Raw genomic sequence first — 18,532 nt, 5'->3', positions numbered from 1 at the left:
ATTTTTTTGACATACACAAAAAAGCATTATTTTGTCTGTCGTCTCCGGCCCCCGGACAAACAATTTTCGATGGATCCGGCGAACGATGGATGAAACGTGAGGCCATCCGTTGCTAATACAAGTCGATGAGAAAAAACAAATCCGGCGGCATCAGTTGCTGGATTCGTCTTTTTCTAAATTCAACGGATTGCAACTGATAGCAAAAAACTGATGTGTGAAAGGGGCCTTAGAAAAAACTAAGTTCCTACTTGCTGCTTTGCAGTTAACCATTTGTCTGCTGTAAGTGTAACAAACACTTTTCTGTTTTTATTGGTGCTGTACACAGTACAACTTTGCTACAGCAGTGTGATATTTTCTCTGCATTCAAGTACAGTGGGGCAAAAAAGTATTTAGTCAGTCAGCAATAGTGCAAGTTCCACCACTTAAAAAGATGAGAGGCGTCTGTAATTTACATCATAGGTAGACCTCAACTATGGGAGACAAACTGAGAAAAAAAAATCCAGAAAATCACATTGTCTGTTTTTTTATCATTTTATTTGCATATTATGGTGGAAAATAAGTATTTGGTCAGAAACAAACAATCAAGATTTCTGGCTCTCACAGACCTGTAACTTCTTCTTTAAGAGTCTCCTCTTTCCTCCACTCATTACCTGTAGTAATGGCACCTGTTTAAACTTGTTATCAGTATAAAAAGACACCTGTGCACACCCTCAAACAGTCTGACTCCAAACTCCACTATGGTGAAGACCAAAGAGCTGTCAAAGGACACCAGAAACAAAATTGTAGCCCTGCACCAGGCTGGGAAGACTGAATCTGCAATAGCCAACCAGCTTGGAGTGAAGAAATCAACAGTGGGAGCAATAATTAGAAAATGGAAGACATTCAAGACCACTGATAATCTCCCTCGATCTGGGGCTCCACGCAAAATCCCACCCCGTGGGGTCAGAATGATCACAAGAACGGTGAGCAAAAATCCCAGAACCACGCGGGGGGACCTAGTGAATGAACTGCAGAGAGCTGGGACCAATGTAACAAGGCCTACCATAAGTAACACACTACGCCACCATGGACTCAGATCCTGCAGTGCCAGACGTGTCCCACTGCTTAAGCCAGTACATGTCCGGGCCCATCTGAAGTTTGCTAGAGAGCATTTGGATGATCCAGAGGAGTTTTGGGAGAATGTCCTATGGTCTGATGAAACCAAACAGGAACTGTTTGGTAAAAACACAACTTGTCGTGTTTGGAGGAAAAAGAATACTGAGTTGCATCCATCAAACACCATACCTACTGTAAAGCATGGTGGTGGAAACATCATGCTTTGGGGCTGTTTCTCTGCAAAGGGGCCAGGACGACTGATCCGGGTACATGAAAGAATGAATGGGGCCATGTATCGTGAGATTTTGAGTGCAAACCTCCTTCCATCAGCAAGGGCATTGAAGATGAAACGTGGCTGGGTCTTTCAACATGACAATGATCCAAAGCACACCGCCAGGGCAACGAAGGAGTGGCTTCGTAAGAAGCATTTCAAGGTCCTGGAGTGGCCTAGCCAGTCTCCAGATCTCAACCCTATAGAAAACCTTTGGAGGGAGTTGAAAGTCCGTGTTGCCAAGCGAAAAGCCAAAAACATCACTGCTCTAGAGGAGATCTGCATGGAGGAATGGGCCAACATACCAACTACAGTGTGTGGCAACCTTGTGAAGACTTACAGAAAACGTTTGACCTCTGTCATTGCCAACAAAGGATATATTACAAAGTATTGAGATTAAATTTTGTTTCTGACCAAATACTTATTTTCCACCATAATATGCAAATAAAATGATAAAAAAACAGACAATGTGATTTTCAGGATTTTTTTTTCTCAGTTTGTCTCCCATAGTTGAGGTCTACCTATGATGTAAATTACAGACGCCTCTCATCTTTTTAAGTGGTGGAACTTGCACTATTGCTGACTGACTAAATACTTTTTTGCCCCACTGTATCTAGTTTACTTGTTCATAACTGCTGCCTGTGGTTGACCATCTGTCTGCTAATAGTATTCAACACTGGCTTTGAATATTTAGATTTAAAATCAGAGGCTACCCGACCAGAGACATCGCCAGGGGTTATTCTCGTGCCTTGCGCGAAGACAGATCTAATTTGTTGTCTAAACCCAATAAAAAAGGAATTACATATACGGACACATGACCTAGGTTTATCACCATATTTAATTCAAACTGGGCTGAGATTAACCGGATTTTTAGGAGACACTGGTCAATATTGTTAACTGACAAAGACCTAAAAGGACAAACAACACCTTATCCCTCCATCACCTGGCGGAAATCTCAGACTCTAAGTGACATCCTATGTAGGAGTCACTATATACCTCCTAAAATTAACCCCTTTTCAAGTAATAGTAAAGGACCCCCCTGGGGATGTTTTCCCTGTGGAAACTGCTCTGTATGTCGTTATATTATCAGGACAAAGGAATTTTTGAACTCCAGGGGAGATGAGACATATAAAATTGTACATCATATTACATGTAACACAGAGGCAGTTGTCTATCATGCCAGCTGCCCCTGTGGTTACATATATATCGGTATGACGACCAGACCATTTAAAGTTCGGAAACAGGAACATATTAGAGATATTAAAAATGCGGCGGATTATCCAGAACCACATATTTGAAAAACTATCCCGAAACACTTTTTTGAGGTTCATCAATGTAACCCAAAGGGGTTCGTAGTTCGTGGCATAGACCATGTTTACATGGGCATCCGCGGCGGTAATCTCAAACAAAAACTCCTGCAGAAGGAAACACGCTGGATAGTCACATTAGACACCATGACACCCAATGGCCTCAATGAAGCCATCAATTTCAAGTCTTTTCTCGAATTCTGATATGTGCGCTATTTTATACGGGTCATGTTTTTTTGTGTTTTAGTTGTAATTTGAGTTACTAATTGTCTTAATCTTCCTAGATATATTCTTTCTATCTACTGGCACAATGCATTATCAGTATGCCGTATTTCGGATCAATCACTGGCGCTAACCACCATCCATGGAAAATCTTAGGATAACGGTCCGGGACTTAGACTATACAGACCTATGATGCCTCAGGACCTGTACTCTGGATTATTGCGAGATAATTAATATTACTGTATCGTGTATTGTTTATTTGATTAATTTTTCTATTGTAGATTAAGAACTATCCGATCACTTTCTATGTAACGCATGCATATAGCCTTTTGTCTAGCTATGTCTGAGGGATACACCTCTAGTATAAATTGACTGTCAGCAAAACTTTATGAATATTCATTGATTCTAACAGTGCTATAATATGGGCACCATGAATAATTTTAACTATAATGATATCTTATGAATCGTAATTGATTTAATACCCTTTTTTATGTGCCCATTTATTACAATGTTAAAGGCTATGTTTGACTATATGCATAATTACTTTAGATTGATTGATTGTTTTTGTATGTATTTTCTAATTCCTTATTACGATTGTCTAATCTTGGATATCGCTTGTCTATTTATCTAATAGATTGGCACTATCCAGATATCAATTATTTAAATTTATTTATTAAGTGTCCATATACTAGTGTATAGTCTCTACGATATTTATATGGCAATCTGTAACATTTATCAATCTATTTTGAGGGCACTAGCGCAATGATTGGCCAGGTTTGTTGCTATGACAACCTAAGAGATACATTGCCTTCTTGCCGGTCCGCCATAGTATGGTGATATCAGTCTATGCGCAGACGCGCTCCACGTGTGCGCTGCACTTCCCCTCGGTGGGGAGGACTTGGACGCGTTGTCATAGCAATGGGAAGTGATGGCGCACGTCCTCCTTCCCATCATGTATGCCGCGCTCCGGCCTTCCTCTCTGGGGGGCGGCTCATCGCACGGGATCATGCGCCAATTCGCTGATTGATCCACATCTTCTCATACATATACTCTTTACCCTAACATTTTAGTCACGCCTCCTGACGAAGCCGTAGGTGGTGAAACGCGCGTCGAGGCTTCGGCGTGTCTCATAGGCACTTCAACACAGGGTGACCATCATGTCGCAAGGTAAATTATTATATATTTAAATCTTATTATGCCTTGATTTCGTAGATGGACTGGTTCTATTGTCTGTAGCCGGTTTATAAGAAGGAGCAATTGGGAACTACATAGCGCGGACTATAGTCATATGATACATAAGTTCCTCATTGCCCCAATGCGTGATCATGCTGGCACAGCCAATATGCTAATTATCAACATTTTACTTATTTACCGGTGTAATATAGTATACTAGATACTATTTTTCTTCATCCTATATAACAATGTGCAATAGTGCCGACTGAGACATGTCTGTTTTTCCTATTCCTAGTACCACATATTTCAATCTACATGGTACTGGTGGTTTTAAGCTGCTTCCTACACATGAATACCCTTTTGTTGTTACTGTACTGTTCTAGTAAATATGTATAATAAAAGTTATGTATTTTTTCACTGAAAAAAATCCCCTAATTCTTTATTGTGGTCTCTAATTCATATACTGATAAGTACACGGTCTGACAATATAGCAGGATATTTTTTTACAGAGATCCAAGTTCCTTCTTTTTGGTGTAAAGTTATTGGCCTAAGGGGTAGAATTCCGTTTTGGCCACGGAAACTATGTTGTAGGTTATATATACTGGCTTTGAATATTTGTCTGTTGTAGGTCTTGGATGGACTATATAGCTTTATTTTCTGTGTATAGCCACACTCCTGACTCTATACCTTCTGGTGTTTCCTGCTTTGCTTGTCTGGCTGCCTTCCTATCTACCCTTTTTATACTTGCATGCAACTTTTAAAAATATGCCATTGACCCCTTTGAAAATGCAATCACTCCTTGCTCTTTAATGTTCTTGTCTATTTTTATAATGCTAGACTCTGCAGGTTCAATCTGTAAACAGGTGGACCATTTTTATGAAAATATGTACAAATTTGACAACTTTTTCAGAAAGAAAACTTTTTTCAGTATTTGGGAAAGACCTCTGTTACCTGTGTCTGAGAGTGAAGGTATTTTTTTGCCCAGTCTATGCCAGTGACGGAAGAGCAGGACTGAGATTTAAATGGGTGAGCCATATATTCTATGGGATTGTTTATTGTTGTGTTACACTTCCTTGCAGGAGAAAATACTGACGCTGCAGCGATACAGACAACGATGCTGATCGCTGCAGCGTCGCTGTGTGGTCGCTGTGTGGTCGCTGGGGAGCTGTCACACAGACAGCTCTCTCCAGCAACCAACGATCAGGGGAACGACTTTGGCATCGTTGAAACTGTCTTCAACGATGCCGAAGTCCCCCTGCAGCACCCGGGTAACCAGGGTAAACATCGGGTTACTAAGCGCAGGGCCGCGCTTAGTAACCGGATGTTTACCCTGGTTACCAGCGTAAATGTAAAAAAAAACAAACAGTACATACTCACCATCTGATGTCCGTCAGGTCCCTTGGCGTCTGCTTCCTGCTCTGACTGAGCCGCCGTACAGTGAGAGCAGAGCGCAGCGGTGACGTCACTGCTGTGATCTGCTTTCACTTTCACTTTCCGGCGGCTCAGTCAGAGCAGGAAGCAGACGGCAAGGGACCTGACGGACATCAGATGGTGAGTATGTACTGTTTGTTTTTTTTTTTACATTTACGCTGGTAACCAGGGTAAACATCGGGTTACTAAGCGCGGCCCTGCGCTTAGTAACCCGATGTTTACCCTGGTTACCAGTGAAGACATCGCTGGATCGGTGTCACACACACCGATTCAGCGATGTCAGCGGGACCTCAACGACCAAAAAAAGGTCCAGGCCATTCCGACACGACCAGCGATCTCGCAGCAGGGGCCTGATCGCTGGTACGTGTCACACATAGCGAGATCGCTATGGAGGTCGCTGTTGCGTCACAAAACTAGTGACTCAGCAGCGATCTCGCTAGCGATCTCGCTATGTGAGACGGGGCCCTAAGCCTTAATGTTTGCACAAGAATTAGCATGCCTGTGTGAAAGCTGCTGGCTACCAACAGAGATGATTCCCTACAATTAGTGGAGGATGCAGGCACAGAATTCCAAGAAGCACAGGTGATTGCTGGATAAAGTCTGTATGTCCTAGGTTAAGGCAGCTACAGCATTGCAAACATGGTCAGAAAGTATGGTGGTTTTGTGACCCACAAAGTGGGAGTGGTGAAAAACTTGTTCTATCATTGTCGTGATTTTCCTCTGTTTTGGGATTTGTGAGGAAAGCGTACTGTTTGGTAGCTCGGTTGACAGCAGGTTAGGCTACTTTCACACTTCCGTCTTTTCAGATCCGTCACAATCCGTTGATTTTTGAGAATGCAGGATCCTGCAAAAAAAATTAGCTGGATCCTGCATTTTCCCATAGACTTGTATTAGCGACGGATTGTGACGGATGGCAATCCGTTTCATCCGTCGTGCACTGGATCCGTCGTAAAATAGTGGTCCGTCGTGCAGAGAAAACGTTCATTGTAATGTTTTTTGTGCATGTCATAAAATCGGTCCGCGACGCATCCTGCGCTGCCCGTTGTCGGCTCCAATGAAAGCCTATGGGCGCAGGATCCGTCGCTGACAATCACACGCAGGAATCCAGCAACGGATCCAGTTTTTCCCTTCTGATCATGCCCGGAAGGATTTTCAAGTCCGGGGAAAAAAATCTCTCTCTCTCTCTCCCCCTCTCCCTCTCCCTCCCTCTCTCTCTCTCGTCCCCGGACATTTAATTCCCGGAATTTCTGTACGATGGATCTGTCATTACACTGGATCCGTCGCACACGTTTTCCCCTATTTTCATGACGTCCGTCGATGCGTCATTTTGCTGCACCATGACCGACCTCCAAAAAACAGAAGTGTGAAAGTAGCCTTACAGAGATAAAAACCTTGTCAAGTGCTACAGCTGACGAGTTGCTACTGTCTGTATGGGGTGTCAAGAAGTATGTGGAAGCATCACCTAAAGTCACTATCCCTGAGCTGGAGGTGTCCAAGGTAGTCTTTGGAACCATCCAATTTAGGGACTTAACTGAAGGGTTGACTCAAATGAAACAGTTTAACCCCTTAATGACCACCAATACGTCTTTTTAACAAGCCTACCACATCAACTACTCAGTAAACTAACTTTGTCCTGTTCCCTCCTTCCAAATATTATCTGCATGTGAATCTGCACCCTACTATTCATCTGTCTCCAGACCCTCCATGAACATAACTGCACTTGATACTTGACTATTGCACTTAAACACACGGGCTGATGACCGGATCATGCAGCTTTATATGAAAATCCGTATTTATTATAATTGCCAGACCTGAAATAACAAGCACTTTTCACCTATTGTGTCCCCCCATTGCCTTGTAGATTGTAAGCTTGCGAGCAGGGACCTCACCCCTAATGTCACTGTTTAAATTCTCTTAACTTGTACTGAATTTATTGTCTGTACATGTCCCCGCTTAATTGTAAAGTGCTGCGGAATATGTTGGCGCTATATAAATAAAAATGTATTATTATTATTATTTTTACTGACCTGAGATATAAGAGAATAGCATCCCCATACAGGTGACAATCCAGCAGCTGTACACTATAGCTGACAATTTTCTTCATCAGCCACGATCAGTGTTGTCACTGTCCATATCTGTTTAACCCCTTAGATGCTGCTGTCAATAATGACTATATCATACAAATGGATAACAGAGTGCGGGGATTCCTTCTTTATCTCCATTGGCACCCGTAGATCATGATTTTGTGGTCCTGATGTTTGCCATGGCAATTCACGACCAAATAACGGTCTGCCGGCTATAGAGACCTGTTCAGAAGTTAATGACATTTAGGTGGTTAAATACGCTTTTTCATTACGGTCATGTCACTTTGCATTAATTCCTCAGAATCACCTGAAGTGTTAATAAACTGACAGAGGTTTTCAATATGTCGGGGGTGCTGTTTTTAAAATAGTTTCACTTTTAGGGGTTTTCCAATATTTAGGACCCTGAAAGTCAGCTCAAACCTGGATAGGTCACGAAAAAAATAATTTTGTAAATTTCCATGAAAAAAATAAAAAATTTCTGCTACATTTTGAAACCTCCTTAAATGCTAACAAAATAAAATAACATTTTACAAATGGTGCTGATTTAAAGCAGATATAAGGGAAATGTTATTTATTAATGTTTTTATGTGATATGACTATCTGGATTGAAGGGATAATCATTCAAAGTATGAAAATTGCAATTTTTTCCAATTTTTGTCAATTTCTCATATTTTTTATAACTAAACACAAAACATATCAACCTAAATTTACCATTATCATAAAGTATAATGTGCCATGAAAAAACATTCTCAAAATCACTGGGATTTGTTGAAACGTTCCAGAGTTATTGCCACATAAATTGACATAGGTAAGATTTTAAAAATTTGGCCCCGTCACTAAGGGGTCTTAAAAATGGTGATTGGGTGCAGGTGTTGGTGCCCACAGTGGAGAGAGAGTTCCTTGCCAAGTGGCAAGGACCCTATGAAGTTGTGGAAAGGGTTGATGAGGGAAACTATAAAGTTCCACAACCAGGGAAAAGGAAGCCCTATTAGGTTGGTTAGATCAATTTAATCAAGCCTTGGCAGGATAGGGCTCACTATTTGGCAGAAGGTGACCAGCCCCAGGCAGTGTAGCAAAGATGGCACGGTGAGGGTTAAATCCTATCTCTGCATGTCTTGATTAGAATGCACCTGCAGTGTTTTATATACAACCAGGAAGTCTGCTGTTGGGGACTGAGGGGGCATTGGTTTGTTACTGCCTCAGAGTAGAGGTAGAAAGACCCCTGTTACTAATTTTTGTAAGTGAAGGAGAAAAGATCTGGTATTTGTTGCTCAGTCTATGCTAGTGATGAAAGAGCACGATTCAGATGTAAATGGGTGAGCTGCACCTTCTGTGGGACTGTTTATTGTTATGTCACACCTTTTTGGGGGAGAAAAGACTGTTACTTTCTATTGGAAGGTTATGGACCCAATAAACCCTTGTTAGCACAAGAACTTCTGTGCTTGTGTGAGCGCTGCCGACTACCAAAAGAGCTGATTCGCAAGCCAATGTGTATATATATATATATATATATATATATATATATATATATATATATTTTGTAGGAAAAGTATTCGCCCCTTTGTCTTTTTGACTATTTTGTCACATTACAACCTGTGTTGAAATATTTTTAGAATCCGATTTGTGTGTGATGTATCAGCCCTAAATAGTCTAATTTGGTGAAGTGAAGTGAGAAAAATATAGGCATCAATTTAAATTTATGGAATCAAATAACTAAAAATTGGCATGTGCATATGTATTCACCTCTTTTGCTATAAAGCTTGTAAAAATTTCTGGAGCAAGCAATTACCTTCATAAGTCACATGCTTAGTGAAAGGAAGTCCATCTGTGTGCAATCTAAGTGTCACTTGGTCTGTCAGAATATACATACCTTTTCTGAAAGGCCACAAAAGCTCCAACACCATAAAGCAAGAGGCACCACTATCCAAACAACACCATGAGGACAAAACAGATTTACAGACAAGAGAAAAAGTTGTTGAGAAGTACAAGTCAGGGTTGGGTTATAAGAAGATATCCCAATATTTGATGATCCCCCAGAGCACCATCAAATCCATTAAGCTCAAATAGAAAGAACATGGTACCACAACAAACCTGCTAAGAGAGGGATGCCCTCTAAAACTCAGCTTGACCAATGAGGGCATTAATTAGAGAGGCAGCACACAGACCAAAGGAAACTCTGAAGGAGTTGCAGAGTTCCTAAGTAGAGACTGGATTATCTATCCATTCGACCACAATAAGATGTACACTCCATACAGGTGGCCTTCATGGAAGAGTGGACAGAAAAATGCCAACACAGCTCTTCACCCCAAGAGCACCATCCCCACAGAGAAACATGGTGGTGGCAGCATAATGATGTTGGGATATTTTTTGGCAGCAGAGACAGGGAAATGGTCCGAGTTGAGGGGAAGATAGGTGGTGGGAAATACAGGAATATTCTTGAGCAAACCTGTTTTAGTCTGTCAGTGATTTGAAACCAGTGTAACAGGCCAGATTAACCTCCCCACCCAGAATATACCCGGGGTTACAGTGACCTTGGCCAGTTTATACCCTTCTGGGCCAGAATATACCCCGGCTGCTGTAGATAAGATTTTTCAGGCTTTTGACAACATTGAGTAATATACTTAATAATGGAGCCCCAGGCGGCAAATGGGGGACAGAGACAGCGAACGGGGCCCCAGGCAGCACAGGGGGCCCTAGGCAGCATACAGGGGCCCCTGGCAGTGCATAGGACCCCAGGCAGCACACAGGGGCCCCAGGCAGGGAACAGAGCCCCAGGAAGCACACATGGGCCCAAGGTGGCACACGGGGCCCCAGGCAGCACATGGGGGGCAGAGACAGCGAACAGGGCCCCAGGCAGCACACGGTGCCCCAGGCAGCACATGGGGGCCCAGGCTGCACACTATACCCTGGGGTATAAATTGGCCTATGCCAGATTATACCCCTCCAGGGCCAAAATATACCCCAGCTGCTGTAGATCTGATTTTTCACACATTTGAACGTGTGCTGCCTGGGTCCCCGTTCGCTGTCTCTGCACCCCATGTGTGCTGCCTGAGGCCCCTTGCGCTACCAGAGGTCCCTGTATGCTGCCTGGGGCTCCTGTGTGCTGCCTGGGGCCCCTGTGTGCTGCCTGGGTCCCCGTGTGCTGCCTGGGACCCCATTCACTGTCTCTGCCCCATGTGTGCTGCCTAAAGCCCCGTGTGCTACCAGGGGCTCCGGTATGCTGCCTGGGGCTCTTGTGCGCTGCCTTGGTCCCCTGTGCGCTGCCTAGGACCCCTGTGTGCTGCCTGGGTCCCCGTTCGCTGTCTCTGCACCCCATGTGTGCTGCCTGAGGCCCCTTGCGCTACCAGAGGTCCCTGTATGCTGCCTGGGGCTCCTGTGCGCTGCCTGGGGCCCCTGTGTGCTGCCTGGGACCCCATTCACTGTCTCTGCCCCATGTGTGCTGCCTAAAGCCCCGTGTGCTACCAGGGGCTCCGGTATGCTGCCTGGGGCCCCGTGTGCTGCCTGGGACCCTGTTCACTGTCTCTGCCCCCCCCCCGTGTGCTGCCTGGGGCTCCATTATTAAGTATATCACTCAATGGTTCTCAAAAGCCTGAAAAATCTGATCTGCAGCATCTGGGGTATATTCTGACCTGGAGGGGTATAATGTGGCCTAGGCCAATTTATATCCCTAGGTATAGTTTGGCCTAGGCCATAATATACCCGGGGTATATTCTAGCCCAGAGAGGTATAAACTGGCCTAGGCCAATTTATACCCCGGGGTATAGTTTGGCCTAGGCCAGAATATATCCGGAGTGTTAACTGGCCTAGGCCACTTTAACCCCGGGTATATTCTGGGTGGGGGGGTAATCTGGCCTCCTGTTACACCGGGATGGAGGTTCACCTTCCAATAAGACAATGACCCAAAGCACACTGCTAAAGCAACACCTGAGTGGTTTAAGGGGAAATGTGTAAATGTTGATTGATTGGCCTAGTCATAGCCCAGACCTTAATACAAACCTGTGGTCAGACTGCTGTTCACCAGAGAAAACAATTTATCTTGAAGGAGCTGCAGTAGTTTTGCCTTGAGAAATGGGCAAAAATCCCAGTGGCAAGATGTGGAAAGCTCATAGAGACTTATCCAAATTGACTTGCAGCTGTAATTGCTGCAAAATGAGGGTCTACAAAGTACCGACTTTAGGGGGTGAATAGCTATGCATACTGTAGTTTTCAGTTATTTTATCCTATTTTTGTATTTGCTTCACATTAAAAAGAAAAGAAAATGTTCACAGTTGTAGGCATGTTCTTTACATGAACTGATGCAAACCCTCAAAAAAATTCCTTTTCCTTTTGGGATTAGGGATGGGATTAGGGTTAGGGGTGTCAGGGTTAGGGGTGTGGTTAGGGTTATGGTTGAAGTTAGGGGTGTGTTGGGGTTATAGGTGTGGTTAGGGTTGGGATTAGGGTTAGGGGTGTGTTCAGGTTAGGGGTGTGGTTATGGTTAGGGTTGGGTTTAGGGTTAGGGGTGTGCTTGGGTTAGGATTGGAGTTATAATTGGGGGGTTTCCACTGTTTAGGCACATCAGGGGGTCTCCAAATGTGGCATGGCATCAGATCTCAATTGCAGGCAATTCTGCATTGAAAAGTCAAACGGCGCTCCTTCCCTTCTGAGTTCTGCCATGTTTCAAAACAGTGGTTTACCCCCACATGTGGGGTATCAGCGTACTCAGGACAAATTGTACAACAACTTTTGGGGTCCAATTTCTCCTGTTACCTTGGGGAAAATAAAAAAAAATGGGGGCGAAAAGATCATATTTTTTCACAAAAATTATTTCTTATATTTACGGCTCTACATTATAAACTTCTGTAAAGCATTTGGGGGTTCAAAGTGTTCACAAATCACACATCTAGATAAGTTCCTTAGGGGATCTACTTTTCAAAATGGTGTCACTTGTGGGGGGTTTCCACTGTTTAGGCACATCAGGGACTCTCCAAACGCGACATGGTGTCCTATCTCAATTCCAGCCAATTTTGCATTGAAAAGTCAAACGGCACTCCTTCCCTTCCGAGTTCTGCCGTGCACCCAAACAGTGGTTTACCGTCACATATGAGGTACCAGCGTACTCAGGACAAATTGCACAACAACGTTTGTGGTCCAATTTCTCTTGTTACCCTTGGTAAAATAAAAAAAATGAGGGCGAAAAGATCATTTTTGTGGGAAAAATAATGATTTTTTTTATTTTCACGGCTCTGCGTTGGATCTGAAGTAAAGTTTTGTGAAAAAAAGTTAATGTTCATTTTTTTTTTTTTTAAACATTCCAAAAATTCCTGTGAAGCATCTGAAGGATTAATAAACTTCTTGAATGTGTTTTTTAGTATCGTGAGGGGTGCAGTTTTTAGAAGTGTTTCACTTTTGGGTATTTTCTATCTTATAGACCCCTCAAAGTGACTTCAAATGTGATGTGGTCCCTTAAAAAAAAAATGATGTTGTAAAAATCGATGGTCAACTTTACCCTTATAACTTCCTAACAAAAAAAAAAATGTTGGTTCCAAAATTGTGCTGATGTAAAGTAGACATGTGGGAAATGTTACTTATTAAGTATTTTATGTAACATATCTCTGTGATTTAATGGCATGAAAATTCAAAGTTGGAAAATTGCGAAATTTTCACATTTTTTGCCAAATTTCCTTTTTTTTTCACAAGTAAACGCAAGTCATATGAAAGAAATTTTACCACTACCATGAAGTACAATATGTCACGAGAAAACAATGTCAGAATCACCGGGATCCATGCAAGCGTTCCAGAGTTATTACCTCAAAAAGGGACAGTGGTCAGAATTGTAAAAATTGGCCCAGTCATTAACATGCAAACCACCTTTGGGGGTTAATAGCAGTTTTCATGTTTTTTCTTTTTTCTGCAATCAGTTTATTGTCTTGGAAATTTGCTTTTTCTAGAATTGCTTAGTTATATTTAGTACACAATTGTCATTGTTAATAGGAATTTTACCATTGTATAAAATCTTGCACAAACTGGCAACTGTTTCTTCTTGCTATAAAATATGTATTAAAAGTAGCATTGTGTTTTTTCAAATTTATATGCTGACACTGTTACACTCCCAGCGGTAAATCCACAGCATTAACTGAACCTGCCCCTCGTGGAAGCCTTTTCTGTATTGAAATAGAACTGATTACAACACAATCCATTAACTGGTTTTTAAACTAGAAAATGTATTTTGTGTACACTTGTACCTGTAATGAATACTAATTCAAGGATCATAATCAGAGGGGTGAAGGATATGTTCCAATCTTTTAGTAATTGTTGCTGTGAACTGTACTCATTTCTTTCAGTCTTTGTCCTTCAGACAGCAGACTGAAGGAGGTAAATGTACTGATGGATTTTGAGAATCTTCCTTTATAATTCTGCTTCTGCTCAGCTTGATCCACAATAAGTGAGTGAGGAGAACAAAGTCATTTGTATACCAGACCAATAAGGCATTCAATTATATGAAACCAAAGCAAAGAATTGACTTTTAGAAAATTCTGCTATAAGTACTTGGAAATACCCCATATGTTTTGGACTACAAGACATATGTCACAAGTCTGTTGTCAGGTGTCCTAGGACCAGGGGCTCTTTCTCTGTCCTTAATGCTGGGGGCGCCCTAGCTCACCCTGTTCCCTGATTACTTCTGATGGTGAAGATGAATGGGCCACATATCTTGCCTTAGCTTCCCAATCTGCCCTCTTTCTGTATCCTTCCCCCAACAAGGGAAGAGGGGAGTAGTAGCGTACCATAATAAATCAACCAGACTAACAAGGTAATACGAACAGGGATAAAGGAAAATACCAATCACACAAATACACTGTGTGCAGAATTATTTGGCAAGTTGTATTTTAGAGGATTATTTTTATTATTGATCAACAACTATGTTCTCAATCAACCCGAAAGACTCATAAATATCAAAGCTTAATATTTTTGGAAGTTGGTGTGTTTTTTTTTTTTTAGATTTGACTATCTTAGGAGTATATCTGTTTGTGCAGGTAACTATTACTGTGGATAATTATTAGGCAACTTAATAAAAACCAAATATTCTCTTCTCACTTGTTTATTTTCACCAGGTAAACCAATATAACTGCACAAAATTTAGAAACAAACATTTCTGACATGCAAAAACAAAACACCAAAAAATTAGTGACCAATATAGCCACCTTTCTTTATGATGACACTCAGCAGCCTTCCATCCATAGATTCTGTCAGTTGCTTGATCTGTTTACGATCAACATTGCGTGCAGCAGCCACCACAGCCTCCCAGACACTGTTCCGAGAGGTGTACTGTTTTCCCTCCCAGTTAATCTCACATTTTATGAGGGGCCACAGGTTCTCTATGGGGTTCAGATCAGGTGAACAAGGGGGCCATGTCATTATTTTTTCTTCTTTGAGACCTTTACTGGCCAGCCACGCTGTGGAGTAGTTGGAGGCATGTGATGGAGCATTGTCCTGCATGAAAATCATGTTTTTCTTGAACGATACTGACTTCTTCCTGTACCACTGCTTGAAGAAGTTGTCTTCCAGAAACTGGCAGTAGGTCTGGGAGTTGAGCTTCACTCCATCCTCAACCCAAAAAGATCCCACAAGTTCATTTTTGATGATACCAGCCCATACCAGTACCCCACCTCCACCTTGCTGGCGTCTGAGTCGGAGTAGAGCTCTCTGCCCTTTACTGATCCAGCCTCTGGCCCATCCATCTCGCCCATCAAGAGTCACTCTCATTTCATCAGTCCATAAAACCTTTGAAAAGTCACTCTTAAGATATTTCTTGGCCCAGTCTTGACATTTTATCTTATGTTTCTTGTTCAAAGGTGGTCGTTTTTCAGCCTTCCTTACCTTGGCCATGTCCCTGAGTATCGCACACCTTGTGCTTTTTGTTACTCCAGTAACGTTGCAGCTCTGAAATATGGCAAAGCTGGTGGCAAATGGCATCTTGGCAGCTTCACGCTTGATTTTCCTCAATTCATGGGCAGTTATTTTGCGCCTTTTTTGCCCAACACACTTCTTGCGACCCTCTTGGCTATTTGCCATGAAACACTTGATTGTTCTGTGATCACGCTTCAAAAGTTTGGCAATTTCAAGACTGCTGCATCCCTGTGCAAGACATCACACAATTTTGGACTTTTCAGAGCCCGTGAAATCTCTCTTCTGACCCATTTTGACAAAGGAAAGGAAGTTGCCTAATAATTAAGCACACCTTGTATAGGATTTTGATGTCATTAGACAGCACCCCTCCTCATTACAAAGATGCACATCACCTGATTTACTTAATTAGTAGTTGGCTCTCAAGTCTGAACAGCTTGGAGTAGGACAACATGTATAAAAAGTATCATGTGATCAAAACACAACTTGCCTAATAATTCTGCACACAGTGTATACACACAAACAGCAGAGGTAAACATCGGAGAGTGGAGGATGGGGATAAACTGAAGTAGGAGAAGAAAGGGAATTGTCACACACTCAAAACCTAGCAACAGTCACAGATAAATCCACCAAACAACTTCTGAAATAACAACAAACAACCTCCAACCATGCAGCATAACTTTGCTCTGACATTGAGTGCTAGTTTGGACTGGGGTATCAGAGGGCTCTGTCCTGGGTCCTTTATTGTTCAACATCTTTATCAATTATTTAGATGAAGGAATTGAGGGTTCACTGATTTAATTTGCTGAAGACACAAAGCTGAGAGGAATAGCTAATACTAGAGAAGAGAGAGAGGATTCAAAAATATATAAATAAACTGGAGCAGTGGGCAGCAACTAACAGAATAATTTTTAACGGAAAAATGTGTGATGCAGCAGCAAAAAGGGCAAATACAATTCTGGGATGTATTAACAAAAGCATACAGTCTAGATCACGTGAAGTCATTATTGCCCATTACTCCTCTTTGGTCAGACCTCATCTGGAATATTGTGTCCAGTTTTGGGCACCACATTTAAAAAAAGACATCAACAAACTGGAGCAAGTTCAGAGAAGAGCGACCAGAATGGTGACTGGTCTGCAAACCATGTCCTATGAGGAACGTTTACAGGATTTTGGAATGTTTAGCTTGTAAAAAAGAAGACTGAGAGGAGACTTAATAGCTGTCTACAAATATTTCAAGTGCTGTCACATTGTAGAAGGATCATCTTTATTCTCATTTGCACAAGGAAAGACTAGAAGCAATGGGATGAAACTGAATGGGAGGAGATACAGACTAGATATTTGAAAAAACGTTTTGACAGTTAGGGTGATCAATGAGTGAAACAGGCTGCCACGAGAGGTGGTGAGTTCTCCTGCAGTGGAAGTCTTCAAACAGAGGCTGGACAGACACCTGTCTGGGATGATTTAGTGAATCCTGCTTTGAGCAGGGGGGTTGGACCAGGCGACCCAGGAGGTCCCTTCCAACTCTAACATTCTATGATTCTATGACTCAGTTTATATAGGAGATAGGAGGGGCTAACAGTGAACAGCTGTGAGCCCTAATGCAGCAAAGTTTCCAGGAGCTCTCAACTGAGCAGATTAATGCCTACATTGCTAAAATAAATTTACATCATTTAATATGAAGATGAAGTGCCTCTAATCAGTGCAGGACAAGGAAAAATCAGACGCTGTGGTCTTCTGGCTCCTCTCTGTCATGGTAAACCCATGAAAACATACTAAACTATAAGACACACCCAAGAAACTTTAGATGGTATGAAAGAGAGAAAGAAGGCATCTACAGTAATGGCCAAATTCTGATAACGGGGTGACTCCTGGTGATAATTAGGTCGGAACATCTCCAAAAATGGCAGGACTTGTAAGGTGTTTTTAGTGGCTACACAGTGGTTCATACAAACCAAATGTTGTAAAAGGATAGACAACCAGTGAACCAAGAGGATCATGGACACCCAATGCCCAAATCCTACAGAAGAGTTGTCATAGCACAAATTGCTGAAACAGTTAATGCTAAGGCTGAAAGATGTCACCTCACACAGTGTATCACTGCTTTTTGCATAATATGCTCTGTAGAATGGTCAGCAAACCCATGCAATCTCTTGTTTGATGCTGATGAGCATGTGAGTAGCCGAATTGGTCCTTGAAGCAATGGAAGAAGGTGACCTGGTGTGATGAATTCTGTTATATTTTACGTCATGTGGGCAGTCAAGCACCTGTGCATTATGTGGAAGATATGGAACTAGTACCGGGAAAAAAAGCAAAATAGCGAGGCAGTGTGGTGCAGAGTGTCAATAATTTGATGGAAAACCTTGGGTTTTGGCATTCATTTAGATGTTACACATAACAGCTTCATAAATATTGTTACAGAACCTTATTTGGTAGATTATTAATCAATGGTTGTGGCCTTTTTCAGCATACACTCCCTGACAGAAGTTATGTCGCTTATACATGCTATGTAAATAAAAGCTTATAACCTGACGTTAAATTCATCCATTGGTTGTATAAATTATTCTTTTGAAAGCTGAAACCCTCTGAAATGTGGTTTAGGTTAAGAAAATAAATTGGCATCAACGCAGAAGTATTGATCAGTTAATGGACACAGAATGGTCAGATTTTGGCAAGGCAAAAGTTGTCGCCCACAGAAAGTAATGTGATATTCAAACAAATAATTAACTTAAAATACAAATATATGTTGCATAACATTGGTGAATGAAGTTGTGGTGCTATTAGAGTCATATTTAATATTTTGTATGACTTCCATGAGCTAGAAGGACTGCATCCATGCGGTTCAACAATAATTCATACAATTTATTAATGAAGTAATCAGGAATAGCAAAGAATGTAGTCTTACATGCCTCCCAGAGTTCATCTAGATTCTTTGGTTTTGTCTTCCAACTTCCTCTTTCATCCTACCCCAAACATGCTCAATGATGTTCATGTCTGGTGACTGGGCTGGCCAGTCCTTGAACACCTTGATCTTTTTTGCCTGGAGGAACTTTGTTGTAGAGATT

General features: G+C 42.0%; 1 protein-coding gene across 5 annotated transcripts in view; it reads left to right on the top strand.

The window, feature by feature from the left end:
- DLGAP2 (DLG associated protein 2) overlaps positions 1-18,532 on the top strand; it is a 1,328,681-nt gene that overhangs the window by 221,758 nt on the left and 1,088,391 nt on the right. Inside the window, exon 1 of one of the 5 annotated variants that reach the window (XM_077290080.1) lies at positions 3,656-4,062. The exons of the other annotated variants lie outside the window; for them this stretch is intronic. The gene's annotated coding sequence lies outside the window, so the exon portion shown is untranslated. Of the gene's footprint in view, positions 1-3,655; positions 4,063-18,532 lie in introns of those variants that run through there. 5 annotated transcript variants of the gene reach the window in all.

Source organism: Ranitomeya variabilis, chromosome 2 (assembly GCF_051348905.1).
Source record: "Ranitomeya variabilis isolate aRanVar5 chromosome 2, aRanVar5.hap1, whole genome shotgun sequence".
NCBI classification, from domain to species: Eukaryota; Metazoa; Chordata; class Amphibia; order Anura; family Dendrobatidae; genus Ranitomeya; species Ranitomeya variabilis.
The sequence above is the reverse complement of the archived record's forward strand: the minus strand, read 5'-3'. Positions and strand labels throughout refer to the sequence as shown.